The sequence below is a fragment of the Leptonychotes weddellii genome, chromosome 9, assembly GCF_054177405.1.
Source record: "Leptonychotes weddellii isolate Sample4059 chromosome 9, ASM5417740v2, whole genome shotgun sequence".
In the NCBI taxonomy this organism is placed as follows: domain Eukaryota; kingdom Metazoa; phylum Chordata; class Mammalia; order Carnivora; family Phocidae; genus Leptonychotes; species Leptonychotes weddellii.
In genome coordinates this window covers 93,345,860-93,357,039 of record NC_138377.1, presented here as the reverse complement: position 1 = coordinate 93,357,039, position 11,180 = coordinate 93,345,860, and the positions used below count along the sequence as shown (strand labels likewise).

The 11,180-nt window shown below is 43.9% G+C and overlaps 1 protein-coding gene and 1 long non-coding RNA gene across 4 annotated transcripts in view; one reads left to right on the top strand and one right to left on the bottom strand.

The window, feature by feature from the left end:
- The window catches only part of LOC145723537 (uncharacterized), a 38,311-nt gene extending 29,176 nt beyond the window's left edge, over positions 1 to 9,135 (bottom strand). Inside the window, exon 1 of the long non-coding RNA XR_014148676.1 lies at positions 9,025 to 9,135. This is a non-coding gene — a long non-coding RNA (uncharacterized LOC145723537). The remainder of the gene's footprint in view (positions 1 to 9,024) is intronic.
- Positions 9,136 to 9,209: 74 nt separating this feature from the next.
- The window catches only part of SPG21 (SPG21 abhydrolase domain containing, maspardin), a 19,328-nt gene continuing 17,357 nt past the window's right edge, over positions 9,210 to 11,180 (top strand). The window contains exons 1-2 of one of the 3 annotated variants that reach the window (XM_081831249.1): positions 9,255 to 9,375; positions 10,019 to 10,251. The gene's annotated coding sequence lies outside the window, so the exon portion shown is untranslated. Of the gene's footprint in view, positions 9,376 to 10,018; positions 10,252 to 11,180 lie in introns of all 3 variants that reach the window. The other 2 variants (XM_081831250.1, XM_081831248.1) reach the window with 2 other exon arrangements.

Here is an 11,180-nt window from a genome sequence, read left to right as displayed (position 1 = left end):
TTTTTTTTTTAAAGATTTTATTTATTTATTTGAGACAGAGAGAATGAGAGACAGAGAGCATGAGAGGGAGGAGGGTCAGAGGGAGAAGCAGACTCCCCGCCGAGCAGGGAGCCCGATGCGGGACTCGATCCCGGGACTCCAGGATCATGACCTGAGCCGAAGGCAGTCGCTTAACCAACTGAGCCACCCAGGTGCCCCATTACCTTGACTTTCAAAGAAGATGACACTGTTGGAGGGAAAGGAAAGAAGATTATTGTCAAAAAGATGTATTACCTCACTTCCCATTTTTTGTTTTCACAGTAGTTAAGACTCGCTTTTTTTATTTGAATAACAAAAAGAGCTTTAAATAAATTTTTTGTTTATAATGTGAAACTCAAGGAGATTTTATCTTTCCCTAAAAGCAAATGCAACTAACTAGTAACTAGTGTGTGTATGGACACACACACACATACACCCCTACTGAATAGAGGCTCCTTTAAAAAAGTGCATCTATGAAATTTTTTAGATCATATGTTCCCATTGACTATGCTATCATTTCAGCAGTATTTAATCTACATTTCTGATTTTTAATAAGCAGTAAAGTCAGCTCTTTAAATTTATCTACCATCTAGTTCTCATAAAGTAGTAAAACATACATAATATTAATCATCTGTCACATGAATCTGTACTATAAATTCATATTTTACATCTAGGTCTTCTTAATGTAGGGATATGCTAACATTTTTCAACTTAATTGTGCAATAAAAGTTATTGAGCATCTGGTCTGTGCAAACTCATCTCTGTCTCCGAGAGAGTCAAGCACTTCTGGGGCAGGAAAGGCATAGCGGCCAGCTGTGGAATTTTTGAAAATCTTTACATATCGGCTCTTCCTGCCTAGATTCTATCAGTAAAAATCTTTTTCCATTCATTAATTCATCCATTCCACATTTATTGATAGGGTGATCATATAATTGGTCATCTAAATTAGGCACATTCATGAGTAAAGGAAGCACTTACAATAATTACTCCTGCACAACAGGCATAAACCAGGACTCTCTGGGGCATCTGGGTGGCTCAGTCGTTACGCGTCTGCCTTCGGCTCAGGTTATGATCCCAGGGTCCTGGGATCGAGCCCCACATGGGGCTCCCTGCTCTGCAGGCAGCCTGCTTCTCTTCTACTCCCCCTGCTTGTGTTCCTCTCTCGCTGTGTTTCTCTCTGTCAAATAAATAAATAAAATCTTAAAAAAAACAAACAGGACTCTCAGGCAAACCAGGTTGTATAGACATCCATCCTATTTACTGAACACTTGCTGTGCTACCAGCCTTTACGCTGCTTGCTGGAGATTCACAGATTAAATAATATTTGGTATCTTCAATTTACTGGGGAGGCAAACATGTAAGCAAATATAATACTGTTATGAATGCCATAATGGAGGCATAATGGAAGCATTCAGTCTCACTTAAGGGATTCAGTGGAGGCTTTCTATAGGAGGTAAAGCTGAATCTGAGGTTCCAAATGATGATGAGTTCACCATGCAGACTAAAGCATTCTAGCGTGTACACAGGCCTAGAGGCATAAAAGAACGCTATCTCATAGGGGGTTATGGAAATGGGTTTCTTAACTGGATGGTGGGAGCATGATAGCCTTTTAGTATCATTCTTTAATCCACAAATTTGCTATGCTTTCTCTTCAACGTATGAGCTATTTACATGCCTACAGATATATATGCTCCTGGCTGGGAAAAAGCTAACAGTGGATCATGGAAGAGCAGCAAACAGTATGTTAAACACGGGGAAAAAGAGCAGTGTTTGGGAGCAAATGGAAGAAGTGACATGTATGGAATAGGGTGGATGGAGACAAGACTGGAAGAGCAAGACAGGAGGGCCACGTCACCGAGGACTTGGAAAACCATGAGACTTTGGGTCTTTGTCTTCCATGCAATAATCAGGGAAGTGACAACCAGACTGGCATTTTGGAGAGGTAACTTTGGTAGTGGGGTGGAAGGTAAAGTGGTAAAAATTGTGGCGGGAAGATCTGGTGGGAAGTTAGGAATCTGAGGATCTGAACTATAGCCGCAGTTATGGGGAGGGGAAAAGAATTTACAAGATGTTTGCTACAGAAGTGAGAATGTGGGTTATCGTTCAGGTATTATATTCTGATGGAGAGTTTTGGCTCCACCACTGATGAGCTCTTTGGTCTCTAACAAGTCACTTAACCTCACTGAACTTTAGTTTCCTCATATGTGAAATGGGGCTGAAGATTAAAAAAAACCAAAACACTCCCCAAATAGTTTTGAGAATCAGTGACTGTGTGAAAGTGCCTTTTTGCTATTGTTTTTCAGTTAATATGCACAGGGCGCTTACTTCCCCCTTCAGGGGCTAAGGTCATGTTATGGAATTCAGAGGGAATGCGAATCAGTGCCATCTAGGAGCTTGCGTGTGCAGGAGCGATGTTTGCAGGGGACCTAAGGAAATGCCCATTCAGACACCGCCACGGGGAGTGGAGAACCTCACTGAGGGCACAGCTTTCTGCTGATCCCTTCTGATCTCTTACTACCTAGTGGTGAACGGTCTCGGGTCTACCACCCCACATTCTGGGCAGAGCCTGTCTTGTTTCACTTGATTACCATTGGCCTTTGCTGGGCAGAATCTTTGATGCCAGACCCCCTCTAGCCCTTGGCCAGACTGTGAGTCAAGACCCAGTCCGGTCCCCATGATTTTACCTGCACAAAAAACACTACCTAATGCCGAGTAAGGGGCTGTGGGTGAGGCTGTGTGAGCTGGAAAGGGAAGCTGGATATCATGATTGGCATGGTTGGTATACTATGAAATACCTTTTATATCCATGAAATCGTGAGGCAAGAGTGTAAGACCCATCTCAGAGAGGGCAGTTTCCCATCCAGAGAGCCTCAAGCCCATCTTGGGCCTGGAGGGAAACACCAGGTTTAGAAATGCCATCTGCAGTTGGCAGCCCATTTTGAAAAGGTAAATGGTGCACATCCTCGCTAGGCCTCAGGAAACCATATTTCCAGCTTCAGGCCCCCTATGGAAACCACAATCCAGTATGATTGAGCATTGTTTCTCAGCTAAGCCAGAGGCACCTGGAATACCTGTTTAAAATGTAGATTACAATGAACCAGGAGAGACTATGGACTCTGAGAAACAAACAGGGTTTTAAAGGGGAGGGGGGAGGGGAGATTGGTTAGCCCGGTGATGGGTATTAAGGAGGGCACAGTACTGCATGGAGCACTGGGTGTTATACGAAAACAATGGATCGTGGATCACCACATCAAAAACCAATGATGTATTGTATGGTGACTAACATAACATAATAAAATTTAAAAAAAAAACCAAACTTTATTACTCTAACATTATTCCTGAAAAATAAATAAATAAATAAAATGTAGATTACATACATACATACATAAAGTGTAGATTCCTTTTTTTTTTTTTTTTTAAGTAGGCTCCACCCCAGCATGGAGCCCAACACTGGGCTTGAACTCACAACCCTGAGATCATGACGTGAGCTGAGATCAAGAGTCAGATGTTTAACTGGCTGAGCCACTCAGGCGCCCCAAAATGTAGATTCCTGAGCCCAACTCCAATTCTTGAATCAGAGTCTCTCGACATGGGACTCTGCATTTTATCACACTCAACAAGTAATTTTTATGCTAGAGCAATAACAGCTTTAACTAGCTTAAGAGGTGCACATGGAACTACGTGCTGACCCCTAGGTCCAGGGTCCTCCCAGGAACACAGCCTATTCTGTGCTCTGGCTGAAAGGATGGATTTGCAAAAACATTGCCTCCTTATGCAAGATGCTTCTATTTTGGTTCCTGTCATTGCAGAAAAAAATCAGACTCAAAATGGAATTCAGTTACTTATTAAAAGTTGGGTGCCCTATGACAAGTTACTTAAATTCTTTAATTATTTCTCAATTTAAGACATGGGTAATACCTACCTTGCAGAATAGAAATACACATAGAATATGCCCAAGGAGCTACCTGGCACATAGTAGATACTCAGTAAGTTCTAGACATTATTGTCAGCACAGTCTAATACTGCTAAAATGCCTTCTTTGAGCCTGCAACAATATTTTCTCCTCTGGATGGCAGCAAGAGCTTGCTGAGATGCCTTTAGACCAACAGGAAGGAAAGAATTTTAGAGTAGGAAAGGTTCTATGATTTTAGTAACTCAAAATTTCATTTAAGAGATGATGAAACAGGGACTTAGCAAAAGCTAGCTAGTGACAATACTAGGATTAGAACCTCAAGACCACAGTAAATTCTGTTAAAAAAAAGAATTTTACTCGTGGTTTGGTTTGGGTGACAAAAGTTTGCCTGAGCATTAAATCGAGCTCTTGAGAATGGCTGCCGAAAGGTGTTTATTGTTTTATACTTTGTATTTAAGACAGTACAAACTTTTCACCACTTTTCTTAATATTCATCAAACAATTTCAAAGTGAAGATAGAAGATTTTGAAAGGTGGACACTTATTTCAACAATCATGGCATGAGCCCTGGCCCTGCCACTGACTCTAAGTCTAAGCTGCTTACTCACCCTCTCTAAATCCATTTCCTTATCTATGAAATGAAAATTGTACATACTTGGCAAGGGATGTCATGAGGAATATATATATGTAATGCATCTAGCACAGTGCCTGGAACACAGTAGGTTCTCAAAAGCATTGTTATTAGCTAAACATTTACTGAGTGCTAGCCACGTTTCCAAGGACTTGACCTGAACTATCTCATTTTATCATTACAAATAACCTTGTGAGGCAGATATTGTTCTCCATCCTCATTTCCCCAGAACATTAAATAGCTACTAAGTGGTAGATATGGAGTTCACACTCCACTGGTCTGACACCAGTCTGTGGGCCTAACCACTTTCCTACCCTGCCTCTATTTGCAAATGTTTTTATCCCTGATCAGGCTTTGGTGCTCAGAGACAAAGAAGTGGGAGCCCATGCTAATTGAGTGCCTTTTAATATGCAGGCACTATGCTACACAATTTCTTTCAAAAAGATTTTCTCAGTTACTATTTAATTGTGGTCTTTATTAGCTCTAAGAATTCATAAAGTTTTCTAGAACCCTACAGAGAACAGCTGCTTTATTTTGTAGTATAATAGTACTGTTCTTGTTTTCCAGGATTCTTTATTGTAATTTTTCTTCCAGAAGATAGATTATCACATTGTTACTTACAGAAGAAACATTAATGAGATGCTACGTTGTCAGATGATAAAAGAAGATGTGTTACCTTTGCTTAGGAACTTTTATATTAAAAAGTTAACAATGGGGCGCCTGGGTGGCTCAGTTGGTTAAGCGACTGCCTTCGGCTCAGGTCATGATCCTGGAGTCCAGGGATCGAGTCCCGCATCGGGCTACCTGCTCAGCAGGGAGTCTGCTTCTCCCTCTCCCGCTCCTCCCTCTTGTGCTCTCTCTCTCACTCTCTCTCTCAAATAAATAAATAAAATCTTTAAAAAAAAAAAGTTAACAATGGATAAACATTAACTAAGAAGGTAAAATATTGTTTCCATAGAGAGGCATTTTTGGTGCAGGCTGCTTTTAAAGTTTGATTGGGGGGGCGCCTGGGTGGCTCAGTTGGTTAAGTGTCTGCCTTCAGCTCAGGTCATGATCCCAGGGTCCTGGGATTAAGACCCATGTCTGGGGCCCTGCTCAGCAGGGAGTCTGCTTCTCCCTTGCCCTCTGCCCCTCTCCCTTCCTGCTCAAGCTCTCTCTCAAATAAATAAATAAAAATCTTAAAAAACAGAACAAGTTCGGGGCACCTGGGTGGCTCAGTTGGTTAAGCGACTGCCTTCGGCTCAGGTCATGATCCTGGAGTCCCTGGATTGAGTCCCGCATCAGGCTCCCTGCTCGGCAAGGAGTCTGCTTCTCCCTCTGACCCTCCTCCCTCTCATGCTCTCTGTCTCTCATTCTCTCTGTCTCAAATAAATAAAAATAAAAATAAAAAAATCTTTAAAAAAAAAACAAAAAACAAAACAGAACAAGTTCTAAAAAATAAATGACTGTATATAACTTGTTTGATAGGACCTTTGTTTGATAGGTAGTAAGCTACAGAATACACATGTCAGCATCTTTCTTGGGCAGTTCCAGAATCCCCACTCTGTGTCTGATCACTATAATCCAGTGTGGCATGTATGTGACACAGACTGGGTCTGGCAGTAAGGAAACAGCCTTCATTTTGAGTCTTGGGTCTCAGCATAATTTGATATATAACGCTGTAGTCAAATGTATCCTGGGCAGCTTTAAAGGATGGTATTCCAAGAACTGATATTACTGTGAAAAACTAAATGTTTCATTTCTCTTTCACTTTTTCACACATCGATGGTTTCTGGGGGTAAAATAGAGGTAATTCACTCTGGTGGGTCAGGTGGAAGAGGCATTCTAAGTGGAGGGAAGAGTATATATATAAACACTTAGAGGTTTGAGACCTCATAGGGTATTGGGCGCCCTTTGAGAGAGCCAGATCTGCTCTTGCCTGTGGACCTGGGACTTTAGCTTGTAGGCAGTAGGGAGCTATTTTTGTTTGTTTGTTTAAGATTTCATCTATCCATCTGACAGAGAGAGAGAGAGAACACAAGCAGAGCAGAGGGAGAGGCAGGCAGAGGGAGAGGGAGAAGCAGGCTCCCGCTGAGCAGAGAGCCCAGTGATGGGAGGCTTCATCCCAGGACTCTGGTATCATGACCTGAGCCAAAGGCAGATGCTTAACAGACTGAGCCACCGAGGCGCCCCCAGTAGGGAGCTATTAAAGAAGGAGCAGTGTTTAGAGCATGAATATAGTTGCTTCTAATTATTTTTAAATCATACAATAATATATGAATACATTCTTATATAAATTCAAATACTAAATCTAAAGCCAGAGTTCTTCACTGCCCTCCAACCTCCAGTTTCTCCTCAGAGGTAACCGCTATTCCATTTGGTGTACGTACATACACGCATAAGAGATATATCTAGGATTATTTTGCACGTGTATTTTTTTTAAGATTTTATTTATTTATTTGAGAGAGAGAGAGAGAGAAACAGCATGACAGGGGAGAGAGTCAGAGAGAGAAGTCTCCCCGCTGAGCAGGGAGCCCGATGCGGGACTCGATCCCAGGACACCCGGATCATGACCTGAGCCGAAGGCAGTCGCCTAACCAACTGAGCCACCCAGGCACCCCTTGCACGTGTGTTTTAAAACAAATATCCTACTGAAAGATCAATTTTAAGGCTAGAGCTTGGGTTTGGGCAATTCTGAGAACCAGCTGGCCATCTGTTTACTTTGCCTGGTGTTCACAGAGTATTTTGTGAACATTCCAGCTTTTAAGTGAGATTCTCACACAGGGATTGGTGCTGTGGGAACCATCTGGAAGACCCCAACCATGACAGCTGCAAACCCTCACAGCCATATCCACCATGTCTGCCTCTCCACCATTGCCTGCCCTGGGTCAAAAGTTTGCTCCCTGCAGTTGTGCAATTACAGGACAGCTGGAATTCACAGAGATTAAATGTTCTTTGTTCACATTAGGGAATGGATAATGCGCCCGCCATGTGTTATAGGACAACTGAAGATCCAAACATGACCACGGGGTCCTTTTCTCAGGAAAAGAAAACCTTCATTACTTTGGGTTTGATCTTTTACATTGTAATAAAAGTTCACATGGAACAAAAAAATCTACATAATGAAATCAACAGTCAAGTTACTACCAAACTAACAATATACATATTTAGGCATATCCATAGCTTAAATCTCATTAGGGCTGTTCCTAAAGCGAGGTCTGGAGGTGTGGGAAATAAGGAATCCACTGTTAGGTATACGTGTGGATAGATTTATTTATTCTCTCATTAATAATATACATTTAGTACCTACTATGAGCCAAATCATGTACTAAGACACTGGTTGATTACTCTGTTCCCTTTGCCCTAAATTAAAGTTCACAGCCCACCTGGGGAGACATAAATAATGAGTATCCATAATGGTCTTTACATACAACCAGTGATTTGGCAGTTATTCCATTCATTGAACTATTCCAAAGTTTTGAGGAAAGAGCTGCAGGTTAAAAATCTTCTGTAGAAACATGCCCTATCCACCGTACCTATAACCTGGTACTTATAATAAAAGACCACTTCCTCTGACTGATTGAACATTCTCAAAGAAGTGATGGGGTGGGGAGCAGGCGGCTAAACTGTGATTGTGCTCTTGGGGAATGTGTCTGGGATTTGCTGAAGTTCTAGACTGGGACCCAAGGTTGGTGAGCAGGAAGGCAGAGGTCATGACTAAGGATGCAATTTACTCAGATTTTCCCCTGATCTTAATCCCATAAACAGTTGCCAGGGTAAGGGCATAAACCAAAGGCTTTACACAGGGTATAAGCTTTCCCTAAAACAGGTCAGGGAGAGACACTTTCAACAGGACCTTGTTGCAGGATCACAAAAGAATCACAAAAAGACTTCAAACAAGATTTACATGTTATCCAACCTTATACATTTTTTCAACAAACTGCATTTCAGCAAACTGAGTAAACTCTGCCACATTTTGCTTAAGAAGAATGTTTATAAATATATTAATATTCTCTATTCCCTTAAGGGAAAGTGATGCAGGAGCTGGAGGCTTGGTGGGAGCTGTTCTCAAAAATCCCTCAGAATGTCAGCACAAGTCTGGAAAGTGCTGCGAGGGGTGTTACAGGGGAGGACTACGGAGGGCGTGTTTGGTTGTGCCAAGAGGAAAAAAATCTTGCCAAGCAAAGACAGTATACAAAGCGCTGTTCACCAAAGCCCCAAGGGGTCCCCCAAAGCTTTACGTGGCGGAGAGAAAACGGTCCGCACCTGCTTCCTCCAGGAGGGCGCAAACTGAAGGCAGAGGCAGGTCCCAAGGAGTCAGGCGCCCCTGACTCGCATAATCTCTCCCTCGATGCCCGATCGAATAGGTGACCTAGAGCTGACCCAGCGGCAACTCGGACCTCTTCCCTGCGCCCCCCGCCACCTCCAAGGCGGGCGCCGATTCCCAACCCGCAGGATGTACTGAGAGGGGTGCAGTCTCTCACCTTAGTCTCCATCTCGTCCTGTCGTCATGGTGACCGCCGAAGGCACGCAGCCCCGCCCCTTCCTCATAACGTGGCCCCGCCTCCTCCGAACCCGGAAGCGTGAGGCTCGCGCCCACTGCGCGGACAGTTCGGGAGGAGGGAGCGCGGCGGCCCAGGCTCGCCCGGCCGCGCGCCCCGCCCCTCGGAGGCCCGCCCTCCAGCTCGCCCCCACAGCCCGCTGCGCCTGCGGGTACTGAGAGCTCCGGCTGCCGGCGGTGACCCGGGCCCAGCGGTCTCCGCGGCCCGCGCCCCTGGTGGAGGGAAGAGCCGCCTTGGGGAGAAGGGAAAGGGAAGTGGGGGAGGCCACGGCAGGTGAGGGGTGGGCGAGGCCCTGGGAAGCGGGGTGTGGGTGTGTGATGTGTACAGGCTTGCAGGTGGGTGTGTGTGTAGTGTGCGCAGCTGCCTCCGGCGGTGTGACTTTGTTAGTGTGGCCCCTAGTGGGCTGGTCCATGTGACCATGCACGTGATCGTACGTCTGTGTGTGTGTGTGTGTGTGTGTGTGTGTGTGTGTGTGTCTGTCTGTCTGTCTGTCTGTCTGAGGTCGAGTTTGAGTTCATGGGGTGGTCGGTGTACCTGTGACCCTGCCTTTTTGAGGTTTTCACGGTGGGACTGGGAGAGGGTGGGGTCTGTGTTTGGATCATCTGGGGTGGGGGCGGGGGCGGGGGCGCTGGACCAGAGCGTACTGCTGTAATCTGGTCCTGGGGATACACTGCTGCAGCCCAGGAATATGTTCAACTTTTAAGAACTCTGAGCAGAAAGAAGCTAGTTATTTTGGAGATTGCACCTCAGCCTGAAAGTGACAAATGTCTTTGTCATTGCCAGGTGTGAGCCTTGTGAATGAGGGATGAGGAAAGTAGCAGGACTACAGTGTTTTGCTTTTCCCCTTCTGGCTTTCCTGGGGAGTTATAAATTTTGCATTTATGCTGCTGCTTTGTCTCCTCGTACAATGTTCCAGCTCCTGTTAGCAGAAAGACTCAAGAGACTAAGGAGTCACTTAATAGCTGTGTGCAAATTTCCAAGAGCTTTTATCCCAAGACAGCAGCACAGATGAGGTGTCACAGAAGAACTGTCAAGTAGGCAGCTTTTCCTCCCATGAGGTTTAGACAATAATGGAATAAGTTCCTGAAGAAAAGAGGGATAAATCTCCCCTGAAGAGATCTGAAAAAAGGATAGCTGTCTACTGGTGTGGTGAGTTATGGAGACTTGCATTTAAAAAGCCATTATTTGCATTGCCTAGAAACTCAGGTTCTAATAGTTACTTATTGCTGGTATTAATAATCACAGATTGTCCATATGTGGATCAACTACAGATTGAGGTAAAGGATCCAAAAACCTCTGACTAGTTAAGCTCGTTATGTGACTTAAACATTTTTAAAGACGATTTCGTTGATTGTAAACTGGCAGGTTCTGTCGAAACCCTGAAGGAAAAGTGTATGTAATTCTTGGTGCACACTCACAATTGGCAATTTTATTGTCTAGCACCCTCAAGGGCCAGAGAGGACTGGGTGTCGAAAGCACTCCCTGAGGAGGGGTTTGTTTAGGCAAGATGAAGGCTGATCTCTGCAGCCCTTTTCCCACCAGCTCACGGTGAACAGGTGCTTTTGTTTTTGTGAAGAACTGAATTGTGAGAGAACAAATCAGTGTTGAGCTCATGATCCGCATTCTTTCTTATTTAATACTGACCAGTTTGGTCACAATCTCGGTTAACCTTTTTTTTTTTTTTTTGCCCCCTACAGAATGTTCCTCTTGTGACTTGGAAAAGTATACCCTTTTAGTGAATGAAAGAGAGCTAGGAGAACAAAATTCCTTTTCATACCACTCACAGCTGCTTTCCCTTTGCAACAGTGAGCTTTTTTTTTTTTTTTTTTTTTTTTTTTACTTAGACGTCAGTTGGTCAGATGCAACATTTGGTGTCTATCTTACCTTTCATGTGCTGCTAGACTAGCACAAGTGTTAAAATCACTTGCCCCTACAAAAATTTAGTCACAGTTGGGTGGAATCTTTCCATCCAGTGAGATTAGTTATAAAATGTTATAAAACTGCGTTGGTTGTGAATAATACCGAGGACTGTGGTAAGGAACATCTTTTCTACTTATTGCTGTGGGAAGAAGTGGATG